The sequence below is a fragment of the Sarcophilus harrisii genome, chromosome 5, assembly GCF_902635505.1.
Source record: "Sarcophilus harrisii chromosome 5, mSarHar1.11, whole genome shotgun sequence".
NCBI lineage: Eukaryota > Metazoa > Chordata > Mammalia > Dasyuromorphia > Dasyuridae > Sarcophilus > Sarcophilus harrisii.
The window spans coordinates 14069678-14086219 of record NC_045430.1 but is presented as its reverse complement, the minus strand read 5'-3'; the positions used below and the strand labels follow the sequence as shown (position 1 = coordinate 14086219).

General features: G+C 47.7%; 1 protein-coding gene across 4 annotated transcripts in view; it reads right to left on the bottom strand.

Annotated features, from left to right (window-relative positions):
- The window catches only part of ELFN2 (extracellular leucine rich repeat and fibronectin type III domain containing 2), a 97315-nt gene that overhangs the window by 65917 nt on the left and 14856 nt on the right, over window positions 1-16542 (bottom strand). For 2 of the 4 annotated variants that reach the window (XR_004229942.1, XM_031940965.1), the window contains exons 1-2: window positions 11249-11569; window positions 4052-4180 (exon numbers count right to left, since the gene is read on the bottom strand). The gene's annotated coding sequence lies outside the window, so the exon portion shown is untranslated. Of the gene's footprint in view, window positions 1-4051; window positions 4181-11248; window positions 11570-16542 lie in introns of those variants that run through there. The other 2 variants (XM_031940967.1, XM_031940966.1) reach the window with 2 other exon arrangements.

Sequence of the window (16542 nt, the reverse complement as noted above, 5' to 3'; positions counted from 1 at the left end):
AGCCCAAAAACCTGCCATCTCCATCCCTCCCGACCCCCGGGGCCAGCCCCAAGCAGCTGCATCGGAGTCGGGGAGCAGCGCCGGAAAGCAGGAGGCTCGCCGTTCCTCCCCTGCCGGCTCTGTTCTACCTGCTCACACTCATCCACTCTCAAAGACACAGTCCCTGAGAGCTTTGCACACCCGCAGCCCCAACACAGATGCTCAGAAATGTGCCCCAAATCTCCACACAAATAAAGACGTTTTTCCAATTGTGTCACACACACAAATGTACACAAGCACACGGAAAGCACCCGATCACACCCTCACCGACACACAGACACAAACCCACACACAGGAACACACAAAACTATACACACTCCCCGAGGACAAAGCCACACACAAACAAGTTCTTGTCGCAAGTGCCAATGGGAAAATCATATGCAGGAACGTCAGCAGGCGCAGAAACCGTTCCCTTGCCTATCCGGCAGTCAGGGCCACCCTGCTCTCTCTCCCATGCCAGCCAAACAATGGCGGGATCATCAGCGAGCCACGGGCACCACAACATTCACAGCAAGGCTGTCTCTGCGATGCCCTCGAGTGTCACAACACACAGATAGGTGATCGGCACACTACCCAAGGGAACCCATTATGGCTGAAGAGAGGGCCCTGGAACGGCAGCAAGGGCTGAGCTAAGAGCCAGTAAGGCATCTGGGAGACACTCTTCAGAGGCAAGGATTCTGGGAAGGAGAAAGGACCTCAAGGGAGGTCATTTGGTCCAGTCCCCTGCCTTGGGACAGGTGGGCACCTGAATCAGTTCCCCAGCCCACCTAAGTCCAGCGTTTCTTGCCTCAAGTACTCTCTCTCAGCCACTAGTTTTCATCCATGAATCCCAGGAACCATTCAACTTCTGTTGCATTTCTGCTGGTCCCATAGCTCGGATGGGTATGAAAAGGCTAGACAATTGTGTTCTAGATGCTTACAGAAACATAACCCCATGTAGACATGCTAGAATGGCCAGATTTGGGCAGAGATGTCCACACCCCAACAAGGATACACGTACCAAGTCTTTCTGGGAACCCAAACCACAGCCATCCCTTCTCCAGTGGATCTAATCTAGTCTCATATCCGAAGCAGCCTTCAAGGCCCAGCTCAAATGGCACCTCCTCCACGAAGCTTACCATGACTGACCCAGTCTTTGCTAGTTCCTCCCTTCTCTGAACGGTTATGGCACTCAGTCGGCACTGCACAATTAACACCTTATTACATACTGCCTTATTCTCTAATTATTCTCAGCACTGCACAATTTAACACCTTATTACAGGCGGTTTTGCTTTCTAATTGTTTCATGCATGTGTTTCTTTCATCCCCAAGTAGACTAGACTCACTCTTTGCCTACTCTTTCTCTCTGTCTCTGTTTCTCTCTGTGTATCTCTGTCTTTCTCTGTTTGTCTCTGTGTATGTGTATGTCTCTCTGTCTGTCTGCCTGTCTCTGTTTCTCTTTCTAGCTCTGTGTGTATGTCTGTCTCCATCTCTCTGTGTCTCTCTGTCTCTGTCTATTTCTCTGTATCTGTCTCTCTGTCTCTGACTCTGTGTGTGTGTGTTTGTCTCTTTCTGTTTCTCTCTGTCTCTATTTCTCTGTTTCTGTCATTCTCTGTCTCTGTCATTCTTTCTCTGTCTCTGTATCTTTTCTCTGTTTCTTTGTCTCAGTCTTTCTGTTCTTTCTCTGTTTCTCTTTCTAGCTCTGTCTGTCTGTCCTTATCTGTTTTTCTCTAGCTCTGTCTGTCTGTCCTTATCTGTTTTTCTCTCTTTCTCTGTGTGTCTGTCTCTGTGTCTCTTTGTCTCTCTATCTCTTTCTGTTCCTTTCTGTGTCTCTCTGTCTCTGATTCTCTCTGTTTCTATCATTGTCTCTCTGTCTCTCTGTTCTTTCTCTGTTTTTCTTTCTATCTCTGTATCTCTGTCCTTATCTGTCTGTCTTTCCTCTCTTTTTCTCTGTGTGTCTGTTTCTGTGTCTCTTTGTCTCTCTATCTCTGTTTCTCTCTGTTTCTTTGTCTCTATCTTCCTGTCTCTGTCCCTCTCTATTTCTCTGTCATTCTGTCTGTCTACCTTCTCTTTATCTCTCTGTCTCTCTCTATTTCTGTCTGTTTATATCTTTCTCTCTCTGTGTTTCACCATCTTTCTCACTCTGTCTGTCTATCTGTCTATCTCTCCCCCCCCCCACTCCCTCCTCCCAATTCTCTGCGCCTTAGGACAGAGCTGGGTTCTCAGCAGGAGCTCAGTAACTTCTTGCTGACTGAATGATAACAGCTCTTCCTCATATTTCCATAGTACTTGAAGGATTATCATAAGAACTGGCATTTATGGAGCACATGAAGGTTAGTAAAGGACTTTCCAGGAGACTCCTCTCAAAGACCATCTACTAAGCATGGCGTACCTTCAATGGCCTAGGCCTGTTTCCTCATGCATAAAATGAAGAGCTTGGACTCTCTGTAGTCCCCTCCAGCTCCAGACCTAAGAGTCACTCCTTTCTGCCTCAGTTTCCCCCTCTTCCTCAAAGCTCTATCTTCCACCAGCATTTCTGCAGTACTGGCTAATGTACCTATGGCCAGATTTCAGAAGAAAAGAGGCACTCTGGGAATCCCAAGGGCTAAGGGGGAAATCAAGAGACATGGCAGACGGCAGAGAAGAAAGTCAAAGAAAGGAAAGACCAGCTCCACTTCAGTAATCCCACCTACCCTTTGGGCCCCAATGAGAAGCTATTTCTTTTTTTTTTTCCTTTTTTTTTTTTTGAGGCCATTGGGGTTAAGTGACTTGCCCAGGGTCACTATATCACCTAGTTGCCCCTATGAGAGGCTATTTCAACTCAGGGACAAATGCTGTGACTTTTAGCACACACCTTTACCATATCTGCAGAGAGAAAGAGGCTCTATACCTCCACTATCCAAAGTGTACTCTGTAACCCTAACCACCCAGAATCCCTAGGGTGACCTCCCAGTTACAGACACAAATCTTTCTAATCAGCTATTATCTTCTAGACCAAACTCTAACCACCACCCTATGCCCATCTTCCCAAAAGACCCAACTCAAAGACTCAATTTCCCTATCTATAAAAAAGAAAGGGGGGGCAGCTAGATGGTGCAGTGGATAGAGCACCAGCCCTGAAGTCAGGAGGACCTGAGTTCAAATCTGACCTCAGACACTTAACATTTCCTAGCTGTGTGACCCTGGACAAATCACTTAACCCCAACTGCCTAGGCAAAAAAGAAGAAAGAAAGAAAGAAAGAAAGAAAGAAAGAAAGAAAGAAAGAAAGAAAGAAAGAAAGAAAGAAAGAAAGAAAGAAAGAAAGAAAGGGAAAAAGAAAAGAAAAGAGAAAAGGAAAGGAAGAAGAGAAGAGAGAAGAGAAGAAAAGAGAAAAGGAAAGGAGAAGAGAAGAGAAGAAAAAGAAAAGAAAGAAAGGACTGGACTCTATGTCCTGTAAGGTCCCTCCCAGCTCTGACATTCTATGTTCTTAGGTCTCTCTCTATTCTAACATTTCATGCTTAACAATCTATTCGTTCCAAGTTCTGACATTCCCCATTTCAAGGCCCCTCCCAGTTCTGATTATCTCATGTTCTAAGATCCTTTCTAGTCCTGACATTCTCTGTTCTAAGATTTCTCAGAGCTCTCTGACATTCTGTGTTCTAAGGGCTCTCTCAACAAAAAAAGATCCCCTAGACCTAAAACATCTGTATCTCACATCCTTGGGATAACCCAGCTACTGACATCCCCATCACTGATTATAATAGCCACAGTGGACAACGGAGGGGAGGATGACCAAAAACTCGTGCCATAACAGCCCCACAAGAGGGAAACAGACAGACAGACAGACAGACAGACACACAAAGATAGAACAGAGACTGACTGCCTGTGTCACTGTGAGCCTTCCACAGGGGTCCCTGACATCTCAGCCCCCACAGAAGCACAGTCATCAAAGGGCTGAACTGACCCCTTTCTCCTTCCTGAGCTGGAGAGAGGTCCCCCTGAGCATCAGAAGTCCCATTCCCCAATCAATAGGCAGTGATCCGTCCCCAGTACCTGCTCACATCTGGTCAAGGAGATCTTCAGAATGCTAATGCCCCCAAGCTGTCACTGGTGGCCACTGCCTCCTCCCAAGATGCTCCGAGTCCTTGGCCAGACCAAAGGCTCTGTCTTCTCTCCTCGACCCTGGCAAGGGAATGAAAGAACACCAGTTACTCCCACGAGGATTTTAGTTCTCCAGGGTGGGCCCAGATCTAATGAGATCTAGGGGGGAATGGGGAGAGCAAAGGCACAGTCATGTCAGGAGAAACAAGGGTCAAAGCAGCGTATGTAATCAGAGGATGTTAGAGCTGAGAGATGCCTTAGGAATTATCTAATCCAATCTCATCATTCTACACATAAGGATGTTGGAAAGGATCCCAAGGTCACCCAGGCTGAGCTGGGGCTAAGATCGCAGGAGCCTACATGCAAGGCTGGAAAAGACCTCTAAAAAAGCCCACCCCTCTCCCTGCCCCTCGTTTAACAGATACGGCACTCTCAGCACTACCTCCACCTCAACCCAAAGATTCATAGGTTTCACTAGAAGCCACTGGGCTCAACTCCCTCATTTGTTTACAAAGGAAAAAACTCAAATCCAGAAGTTGCATGGCCTAAGATCACACAGGAAGGATCCTACTCAATGGAATTGTAACTTCCTATGTGGAGAGCTGTAAGGGACCTCAGAGACCATTTAGTCCCTCCCTCTCCTTCAGTAGACCCAGAGAAATTGTGACTTGTCCACAGTTGTGCAGATTTTTATAAACAACAGAGTTAGGATTAAAATTCAGATCTTCCTGACTCTCCATCCACATGGCTCCTTTCCATGGATAGGAGAATAGATACGCCCTCTTTGATCATCTAACGAAAGTTAGAATTGGAGAGATGGACCAGATACCTCCCAGCTCTCAGTTTCTGAAAGGCCTCGTCTTCAGGACTGATGAGGAGAGAAAGCCCATACAAGATGGTGTCTAAAAAATGGGGAATTGAAGAGCAGTTATCCAGTCGGCCCAATCTACCATCCCCTCCCACCCAGAACAAGGTTGAAAAATCCAAATGTTGTGTTGTCAATGTTGACCATCTTCCCGAGTTCAAATCCAGCTTCAGACACTTACTAGCTGGGTAGCCCTGGACAAGTCATTTAACCCTGCTTGCCTCAGTTTCCTTATCTGCAAAATGAGCTGGAGAAAGAAATGGCAAACCACTTAGTATCTCTGCCAAGAAAACCTCAGACGGGGTCAAGTCACAAAGAATCAGAACGACAAAAGCAATTTGGAAATGTCATGGATATGCCATGCAGCCTCTCCAGAGCCATCTTTTAAAGCCTAATTCTAAGGTCATGTCTTCCAAAAAACTTTCCCTGACACCTTTCCAACCACATTTAACTCTTTGACTAACCTTCTCCCCATAACGTGGTGTATTGTCTTTATTGGTTTGTCATTCCCTGTTCCACACCCAGATTAAAAGCAATAGAATGGAAACTCTGTGGGGGCAAGGATTGTTTCATTCCTTGTCCTTGTAGCCCCAGCATTTAGCTCAGGGGCTACGATAAAGTTAATTTGTTTTCACATGTAATTGGAGAAAAATAAAATATTATAAAAATGTATGTTGATTAATTTAGCTCCATGAGGGCAGGAATAATGAATTAATTATGTATCTCTCTCCCCCCCCCCATCTACCACGAATATTCTGTATACAGTAAGTGATTAATAAATGATAAGTTTGAGTTGACTTCCAGAAGGGACACAAGCTCCTCAAATCTTCTGCCCTCACTGAACAAAGCAGCCCACCTTAGGGCCACAAGAACTCCCTCCTCACCATCCCAATGCACAGCTCTTTTCCCCTCATCCCCCACCCAGGCAGGCTCTTTCCTTCCCTGCATCCCTTAGCTCTGAATTTTATGAAATGCATGGTGTTATGAGGCACTGACAGAGAGAAGTCCATTTTCCTTCTCTGGTCCTCAGTTTCCTTATCTGTTAAATGAGCGGGTTAGATTGGATGAATTCAGAGGTCTCTTCCAACTGTAGATCTGACTCTGTAATCCAAAATCACTTCACTTCCCTAAGCCTCAGTTTCCTCATCTGTAAAATTTGGATTTCGTGGCCTCTCTCATCCTTTCCAGTTCTTAGAGTTATATCTCCTACTATAAACAAACTAAGCCCAGAGCTGGCCTCTGCTTTTGAAGCTCTACACACACACACACACACACACACACACACACACACACACTTCATCAGATCCCCTCCCACCCACTGGCTCAGTTGGGATGGATGACTCTTGGCTGATCTCCAAGCCTGATCTGTACCAGGCTTTCCTTGGCTCCCAGGCCCCATCAGTCCTGTGGCTGAGCCCTATAGCCAGACGTCCACTCCACCCCCCCAACCCATGAATCCCTGCTCTGTTACCAACCACAGACCCCCTTTTCTCATCCACAAACAAACAGGGTGTTGAGTGAGGAATTGCCTTGGGTCCCAAACACAACACAAGATCTATTCCCCGTGGCCCCAGCACCCCCCCACCCAGGCACTGGCACTGTCCCCTTGGCTAAAGCCCTTTGAGGTGCTGTCCACCCCCTACTCAGGCCTAAAGAAGGCTAGTACCCAAACGAGATGGGCTTTGGTCCGAGGGGAGTAGGGAATGATGCTGCCTAACCTACCTCAGCTAGGGAGGAGACTTGAGGGTCTCTAGAAGTAAAGAGGTAAGAGGCTAACTAGAGGTCCATCTGACCTTCTTCTTTCTCCCCCCTGTTTTTCCTCTCATTTCCAAAACTTCCCTACTTTCTTTCTTCTGCTCTTTTCTCCTCCATTTTTCTTTTTATAATTTATTTATTTTTCTTAAAGCCTTTTATTTGCAAAACATATGCATGGGTAATTTTTCAACATTGACCCTTGCAAAACCTTCTGTTACAACTTTTCCCCTCCTTCCCCCCATCCTGTCCCCTAGCTGGCAAGTAATCCAATGCATGTTCAATATGTTCAAATATATATTAAATCCAATATATGTATACATATTTATACAGTCATCTTGCCGCACAAGAAAAAATCCTCTATTTTTATTTTTTTGCCCTTTCCCTCTTTACCTGTCTTTCCCAATTACTACTTTTCCTCATTCTTCTTTGTTCATCTCTTCTCCCATTTCCCCTCTCTTTCTTTCTTTTCCTTCTAACTCATCCTTCCTCCCTCAACAAGCTCCAGCAGCTTCTTATTGCCTTGAGGATCACATCAATTCACCCGGTTGGCATTTCTAGCCCATCACACGCTGGCCAGCTCCTTCTTACATTTCCAGACTCTTACACACACTCTGCCTCTGGAATAAGGTCCTACTGATTGGAGATACACCCACCATTCAGTCTCCATCTCCATGCTCTTTTCATGGATGGAAATCTCTGCTTCCAGGACTCTTTAGTTCCAGTCAAGACTCATCACCTTCTGCAGGAGCTCTCACCTGATTCACAAACCCAGCCCAATGGCCAGGCTCTCCCTCCCACAACCACTTTGTAATCATTTGTTCTATACTATGCATATATTTCCAAGAAGCAACATTATCTCCCCCATTTGAATCTAAGTCCCTTGAGAGACTGGATCACAGTGTTTCAAATGGATAAAAAAAATGATTTCCCTTTCATCATTGTACATCCAAGGCCTGATACAGAGAATACTCTTAATAAAGTCTCATCAGCCTGCCCGGTTCTCCCCTTTTCTCCCTCTCTTCCCTCCAATTCAATCTCATCCTCTCTTCTTCTCTCTATTTCTCACATCTTCCATTCCTTCCCCTCCCTTTTCATCTCCAGCACCTGGGGCTCCAAAAGATGAAGCCAAAAGTCACCGGGATGAGATTCAAATACGAGTTCTCTCAGCCCAGATCTAGCACCGTTCTCTCTCAGTAGGCGATCTGAATAAAAGCAAGAGGCCTGAATGGCTGCTTTCCAGCCTATGAAAAAGGGTCTTCATCCTCTCCTTCAAACCGGAGGTCCCCTTCCTCCTCCGAAACATACCCACAATCACCATCTCCAATCCCCCACCCCCTCCCCAATTATGGGATTTGGATGTCTCTTTGTCATGATTCCCCAGGAATGTAATTATTCTGTCCTATTAAGCGAGAAGCCTCTGAAGAATGAAATATAGGTCTGCCCAGTAGATAGAGTGCTGGGCCTGGAGTCTGGAAGGCCCCAGTTCAAAACCAGCCCCAGACACAGATTAATTGTGTGATCCCGGGCAAGTGGCTTAGCCCTGCTTGCCTCAGTTTCCTCATCTGTAAAATAAGCTCAAGAAGACAATGACACGCCAGCATCTTTGCCAAGAAAACCTAAATGGGATCATGGAGTCAGACTTGACTGAAACAATTAAACAACAATAACAAAATCTTTACCCTAATCCATTCTTTGTGCCTGCTGTGAGTGCTCATCAAATAGGCCCATCGTCAACAATATCAGAAAATATCAGGACTGGGGAGGATCCAAGAGAGCATCTTAATCAGCATCTTTTCCTGGTTACTTTACAGAAAGGTAAACCGAGGCCCAGAGAATCTCACATTGCCTGAGATCACACATCTAGTGGGTGGTAAAACCAGGATTCAAACCCAGATCTTTAGAGTTCAAATGCAGTGGTCCCTCTATTATGCTGTCCTGCTTTCATTCTTAAAATACAAAGAAAGAGTTGACCTTGGGGGAGTGGGGGGGGGGGGCTGTAGGAGAAGACTTTTTCCCAAAGAGCCAAAGCTCAGGTAGAATCTAGTGTCACTCTTTTGGGTCCTACTCATTCAACAAATATATGCTGAATACCTCTGAAGGAGACCCAGCTCTGTGGGGAAGGGAAGGGAAGATAAAGACCAGGCTACCCCAATCTATAACTTTAGATATCAAAGGGATCTTAGAAACCATCAAGTCCAAGCAATCCTCTCATTTTACAGATGAAAAAACTGAGACCCAGAGAAATGAAGTCATAAGTAGTAGGTGCTTAATAAATGTTTTGTGTATATAGTAGGTGCTTAATAAATGCTTCTTTGTAGAGCGCTAAAAGTTGCTCAGTATGAGCAATCACAGATAGATGGGTTGCAAACTACCTCCCTAGAGAAGGTGCCTTTGAAATGGAAGCCCCCTGAGGGCAAAAACTTTTGTCTTGGTCTTTGTGTCTCACATGGCCCAGAGAAGGTTCTTGATAAATGCTTATTCAGTGATTTACTTCTAAACCCTGTGCTAGATACTAGAAAAAAAATTAAAAATTTTAGTTAGGAAATACTCCCTAACCTCATAATCACTCAACAAGCACTTGCTAAGTGCCTACTGTATACAGTATATTGTGTGAGGCACTAAGGGGACAGCAGAGTCCACTTGAAAACGGCTTAAATACTGCTCACATCCCTGTGGCCTACAAGGGGGATGAGACACAAACATGGACAACCGTAAGCATTAGTTGATTGACTAATTGATGGATGGTACTTTTGGTAAACTTTCAAGATCAGTACATAGGACTCCATTACAACTTAAAGAAAGGAAGAGTGGACTAGAAAACTGAGGTTCAGAGTGGGAGGAGCCACCTGCCCTCAGGTAACACAATTATTTAGTGGCAGATAAGCAGAAAGCTCTCTGACATATTACTGTTTACCTGAACTGCATGACCTCTCTGAGCCTCAGTTTTCTCATCTATAAAATGGGTTTGGACTCAATGGATCCTTTTAGGCTAATTCTAAGATCTTGTGAATCAGGTGTGGGGAGAAGCTATGCTAGAAGGGGTGGGGGCCTGGCAGAAATGGGGAAGACTGTATTTCTTACAAAGAATGGACAGAAGAAGGAGGAAGGCTTGGGATCATCCATCACGATGCCCAGGACTGCAGACATCCCGAATGAGGGGACTATGGCGGAAGGAAAGCAGCAGCCTCCCGTGCTCCGGCTCTCATTTTGACCACAAGCACTCTGCTCAGGGGAGTATCTCTTTCTGTCTGGTTACCCCCAATACCCCCCTGGGACCATAAACTCCATCTCGGTGGTAAACACTGCCACGGAGACCACGTTCCTCTCTGCCAGTGACCACAACTATCATACCGGGAGCCATTGCTCTCCATCAAGCAAGCAGCTGCCAGCACAGCCTCAGAACCACACTCTCCCTCCCGGTGATGCCGCCTGAAACCCCTGCTCCAGGATGACAATGCCTCCCTCCCCATGGCAACCACCAGCACGGAGACCTCGTCTCCCTCCACGTGGGGACCAGCAACAACTCTGAGATGGGAGAAAGCCCCTCCCAGAAGTGTCCGAGCACGTCCTACTGAGTTGCCCTGCCTTGGGGGAGGGAAGAAGAGGATCCGTACTGTCCCCCATCCCGGGACTTCCCCAGCCTTCCGAGCGCCCTGCTCCCCAGTGCTCCAGCTCTTCCCGGGGAGGAGGAGGGAATCCCCGGTGTTCCCTGGCAACCCAAGGGATTCACATCAGAGGGGAGGGGGTTCTCCAGTTGAGCTTTTTCCATTCCCCTGCTCCAGAGTCCTAAGATCCAGCCCCCACCAGCCTTAAGTACTGACATCCCGCCACTCGGCTGCCCCAGCTCCTTCCATTGTCTGCTCTCCCAGCTTGGCCCAGATATCACCCAGAAACACTCTGTGGCAGGGCTGGGGAAGCGAGGGAAGGGGTCTGGCCTCCCCTCCCTGCAAACCCCACCCACAAAGTGGGGGTCAGAAGGAGGGAGGCTGGACTCCCTCAGCATCCCTCAAGGCTTCATTGCTTCATTTACCTCCAAGCCTCACACAGAGAAAACTATGGATGGGAGCGGGCTCAAGCAGCGTCCAGGTGAGGACATGGAATAAGGTTTTCTCCGGGCAACAGATTCCCCGGCAAGCAAAGGTATGGGGCAGGGATGAGAGATCTCATCGCCCATGTGCCCACCTACATAGACATGCACGGACACTCATACACAGAGACCTAGGGCCAAGGATGCACTTGAAGACATGTAAACCGGACACAGACAGAAACAGACACACATGCACGTGGTCACAGCAAGAAACAAATAAGGCAACACAGAGAAATGGATGCACACACACACACATGTAGGGACAGGCGGTGTACACCGAGAAACAGCCACATACTGGTGCACACGGGCAGGCAGCTGAGAAGGGGGAGAGAGAGGGAGGAAGGGAGGGAGGGAGAGGCACATGCACACACACACACACACACACACACACAGAGCCACCCACAAACTCTGAAGGACAGCCTCCCTCCCCCAAACTCCTTACCCCCAGGAACAGGGATCCCCGGTTTCAGAATGAGCAGGACAGCCTGGAAGGGAGGGAAGGATGGAGGGGTAGAAAGAAGGAAGCAAGGATGGAGGTTCTCATCTCTGTTCTGGGCCTCCACGTCTAGGCGGCAGCAGCGTCCCTGGCCAAAGTCCCGGCCTTGTTCCGACAGAGAGGCGAGGGCTCCCTCACCCAAGTCTTCTCCTTCTGTGAGGGAAGGGGTGGGGGAGGTGGGGGAGAGGGAGAGGAGAAGGGAGGGGGGAGGGAGATGCCGGAGTCTTGAAGGGTACACTCACTTCTTTCTTAGGTTTCCAATGGCAACGGAATATACCACAAATGAATATCCATGTGGGGGGGCTGGCAAGGGGGGAGGAGATGGAGAGATGGAGGGAGGGCGAGAGGGAGAGAGAAATCAGGAGGGATGAAGGAAGGAAAAAGATAAAAGTGGGGAAGGAGAGAGAGAGGAGGAAAGGGGAAAGGAAGGAGGAAAGGAAAAGAGGGAAAGAAAGAAAAGAGGGAAAGAGAGTGAAAGAGGGAAAGAAAGGGAAGAAAGAAATGGGGAAGGAAAAAAGGGGGAAAGAAAAAGGGAAAAGGAAAAAGAAAGGGGAAAGGAAAAGAAGAAAAAAGAAAGGGAAAAATGAAAAAGGGGAGGAAAAATGGGGGAAGGAAAGGGGAAATGGAAAGAAAAAGGGTGGGGGGGGAGATAAAAAAAGAGAGGAGGAGAAAGTTGGGAATGAAGGGCAAAAAAGAAAAATGAGTGGAAGAAAAGGGAGGCAAGGCTGGGCCGGGGTTTTGGGAGCAGGAGAAGGATACCCACCCAGGCCAGGAAGGGGGTGGTTTGGAGAACCCCTTCACCAAGGGTCCCCTGGGGGGGGGGAAAAAACCTTTTTTTCCCTAAAGGGGCCATCCTCCTTCTCCACCCTTTTTTGTTGGCTGGTTCCCCCTTTCCCCGAAAATATTGCCCCTTTTCTTTCTCTTTTCTTTTCCCTTTTTCTTTCTTTTCTCTTGTCTTTGTCTTTTTCGGCCCTCTCTTTTCCTTCCCCTTTTTCTTTCTTTTTCGTTTTGTTTTTCACGTCGTTTCCCTCTCCCCCGGAATCCTGATTTTGCGGATTTAACGTCCCTTGCCCGTCCTCTCTTTCTCTTTCTTCTTCCCTCCCTCCCCCCCTTTTAAAACCCAACCCAAAAACACCTTTTCTCACCTAGTCACCCTCACACCAGACACTAACACCCAGTAATCTTTGTAATCTACCTCAAAACTCTTCCCGAACCCTCCCTTGTCAGCTTACAAAAACAAACACGTGAACCATAAAGCCCACCTGTCACCCAACCCGCCAGAACCTTCACCAGACCCGCCATGAGGAGGCCCACAGACCACACACACACACACACACACACACACACACACACACACACTCACCTTTTCTCTCTGCCACCCCTCCATATGCCATCCCAGTCCCCAGGCTCCAGCACAATCTCAGATGGAGCCCACAAAGTTTCCCTGCCCCCCCCCGACTCTAAGAGATGCGGGCACAAGCTGTCGCACCTCAGATCCCTCTCCATCTTTTACAAGTATGCGTGCCCCACCCCCAGCACCAGTCTGGAAGAACCTAAACATGCCCCTTCCCTCCTCCCTCACAGTGAGTGAGTCCCCAAGTGAGAAGAGAGCTCAGGAGCTGGCTGTCCCTGGAGACACCGAACGCCCACACACTAGCCTACTGACCAGTGCCGTGACTGGAGAGGGAGAATGTCTCAGGGCAGCGACACGTGCGCACACACACAGACACACACACACACTCACACACACACACACACACACACACACACAGAGACACACTCACACTCACACATACACAGAGACACACTCACACACAGACACAAAACAAAAAGACACACCCCACACACACATAACACCACCCAACCACACAGAGACACACACAAAAGAGACACAAACCCTTCCCCACAACACAACAGAGACACACAAGACAAAAAACAACAACCTTACAAAAGAGACACATCACACAAGACAACACACAAAAAAACTCCCACAACAAGAAACCCACTGTACAAGCAAAAAAAGGAATAAAAATCGGAACAACACACATGTTTCCGCTTATACCCCACCACCTTCACATGGAAGGTACACCCTCCAGGAGATACCCTTCCATAGCACACCCAAAGATCCGTGCATGTGTGTGTGTATAATTTGTGTATGTAATTTGATGAAGAAGACATACCCTAATACCAATACATGCTTATACATATATATAGTATGTATGTGTTTGTGTGTATATGTGTGCATACATGTACATGTGCATACATACACATTTTAAGAAGCATATAACCTAACACAGATACATACATATATAAAATATGTATGTTTGTACATGTATATGTGTGCATATATGTACATATACACACATTTTAAGAAGCACATAGCCTAACAAAGACACATGCTTTATATGTGTGTATATATACATGCATGTATGTGTATGTGTTTATTTGTATGTGCATATATGTGTACATACATACATATATATACTTATTTTAAGAAGCACATAACCTAACACAAATACATGCTTTAGATATATATAGATACATATGTATTGTATATGTATTTATGTATATGTGTATATATGTGTGCATATTTCAAGAAGCACATAACCTAACACAAATATATGCTTTAGATAGATAAGAGAGAGAGAGAGATGTATGTGTGTATGTATTTATGTATAATGTATATATATAATATATGTATTATGTACATGTGTGTATAGTGTGCACATACACACATACTTAAGAAGCACATAACCTAACACAGATACAAGCATGTATATGTATATATGTTTACATGCATGTTTTAAGAAGTCCACATGCTATTACATGCATGCACCTTAATAACACAGGCACACTTTCCCCCATACATGCTTCCTTAGGTGCACTTCACATGTGCACACATGCACGCACACACGCATACACACCCCTTACCATATTTCAGGACAGGCACAAACCCAAGCCTGAGCCACGCTGCTTCCACACAGACCTCCCCCCGCCCCAAACTCCTCCACCCCTGCCCAAGCCCAGAGGGGCAGGCTCTGCCCCAGAGCCCCCACTTGCAGCCCACACGTTCTCCCCAGCTCACGCCACCCTCCAGCCTCTCTCTCCAGGAACTTCACAAGGAAATCATTCTCCACCTGCACGCTGGACCCCAGCCTCCCCCAGAGCCCGGACAGTGGCGCTTCCACTGTTTGCCCATGCCCGTTGTCCAAGGATCCCGCTTCCCTCCTCCCCCCAAACCCAAAACCAACCCCCCCCCCCCCCCCCCACACACACACCAAAAAAAGGGGAAACCACCCAGGGCCAAAGATCCACCCCACACCCCCCCCCCCCAGTGGGGCGCACCCAGCCAACACCCCTGACCCATCCAGAACCTTTTTGGGCGGAGAAGGGGGTGTTTGATGCAAAGGGCTGGGGAACGGGAAAGCCCCCAAGCCCAGGGCCAGGAACTGAGAAAGGAAAAAAAAAAGGGGGATGCTGGGAAATGGGGGCCAGGGAAGCGGGGCCCTGACCCCTGGAAAAGGCCAGGGGAAGAACTTGGGCAAGAACAGGAAAGGGGATGTTTTTGGGGGAGGAGAGAGAACCAGAAGCCCTGAAACCCTAGGGAAAATTTAAAAGGGGAAAGGAAAGGACCCAGATTGATAGGGGACAACAGGGAGAGGGTTTGGCGGTGAGGGGAAGGGATGGGGAGGATTGCCGGGCCGCCACCGCCAGGGAGGGGTGGGTCCCTCGGCCCCGGGCCTCCTAAGGGGACCAGGGGGTGGGGGCGGGGGGGAAAGGCCTGGGCCCGTGGGGGGGCTTTGTTTGAGAGAACATGATGATTACAGTAATAACAGTAATGTAGCGTTCCTGTGGCGCCCTCGGTGCATGAAAGCCTTTGCGGAGAAGTGACTTGTTGTTCCCAAGCCTATCCCGCCCAAGGCCACAGAGGCACGGCCTCGTTCGGCTCCGGGGGTGCCTCTGAACGCGAACCTGAGGGGGCTGGAGGGCGGAGGAGGGGGAGGAACACGGGCTTCTAAGACCAACCAGCTGGGTGACCTTGAGTGATCTTCCCCCCGCTTTGTGCCTCAGTTTCCTTCTTCTGAGAAAGAGTCTCAGTGGTCTCTAAAGTGACCTTTAGCTCTAAACCCATGACCTTGTACCTCCTGCTCCCACTCCCACCTTCCCCAGCAAACATATCATAATCCCCACATACACACACAAGACCACAGCTGCACAGAACCCAAGATAATGGAAACCGTTCTGTACTCAGGCACAGAAGAGCTGGATTCAAGTCTCATCTGGGCCACTTACTGGCCATGTGGGGTAAAATGGAGATAATGGCCCCCTCATCCAGGACTTTGGGCACTTTACGGCACCGCACAAGTGGCCGTTAGCATAGGGACATCAGCAAGGCAGTCATTGGGTCATTGTTTTAGTCCTTGTATACTTTTAAATCAAGTAAAGCTCCTACACATAGTGACTAATCAGTGCTTGTTGAGCAGATGAATGAATGAGTGAATGAGTGAATAAATGAGTGAATGAATGAATTCCTACACTATATATATTCCCTCCCACATGAGTCCTCGCATTTGGATGCATGTCTGCATGGCCCTGGGCATGGACACAGAACCCCATGTGGGTGTTAAGAGCTCCCCACTCATGGCTCTCCCCCTGCTGCGCAACCTGCCTATGTCTTAGTCCAGGACATTTCCATCCCTGAAACTCCTCTCAACTCAATCCATCTTGCCAAGCCATAGTAGTTCCCCGAGATAGGGAGTTTTAAGCTTTATAAAGACCCACTTTCTCCCTAAAGCTGGCCCTTATCTCCTTCCTCTGCCCTAGACAGAAATCAATCCATCCACATGTATCTATTAAGCACCTACTATGTGTCAAGCACTATGCTAGATCCTAAAGATAAAAGCACAAAAAAATGGAACAATCCTACTCACAATGGGCCTGGAGCTCTTGATCAAAATTATCCATTTATCTCATCAAGGAAAGCTACATCAATCCACGCCCTGCACATATACTTGGGCTTGACAGGGAGCCCCTGGAGGTTGGTGACTACACATGGCTTCTCCCTCAACACCAAAGAACCAAGTATGAGGCTGGACACATGGAAGACTTGTAACTAATGAACGAAACACCCCACAATTCATTTTGTCCTCGGATTCTAAGTTTTGTGACCTTAGGCGAGCCATTCTCTTTTATAACCCATAGTTCCTTCTGCCAAATGAAGGTACTGGATCAGAGGACAT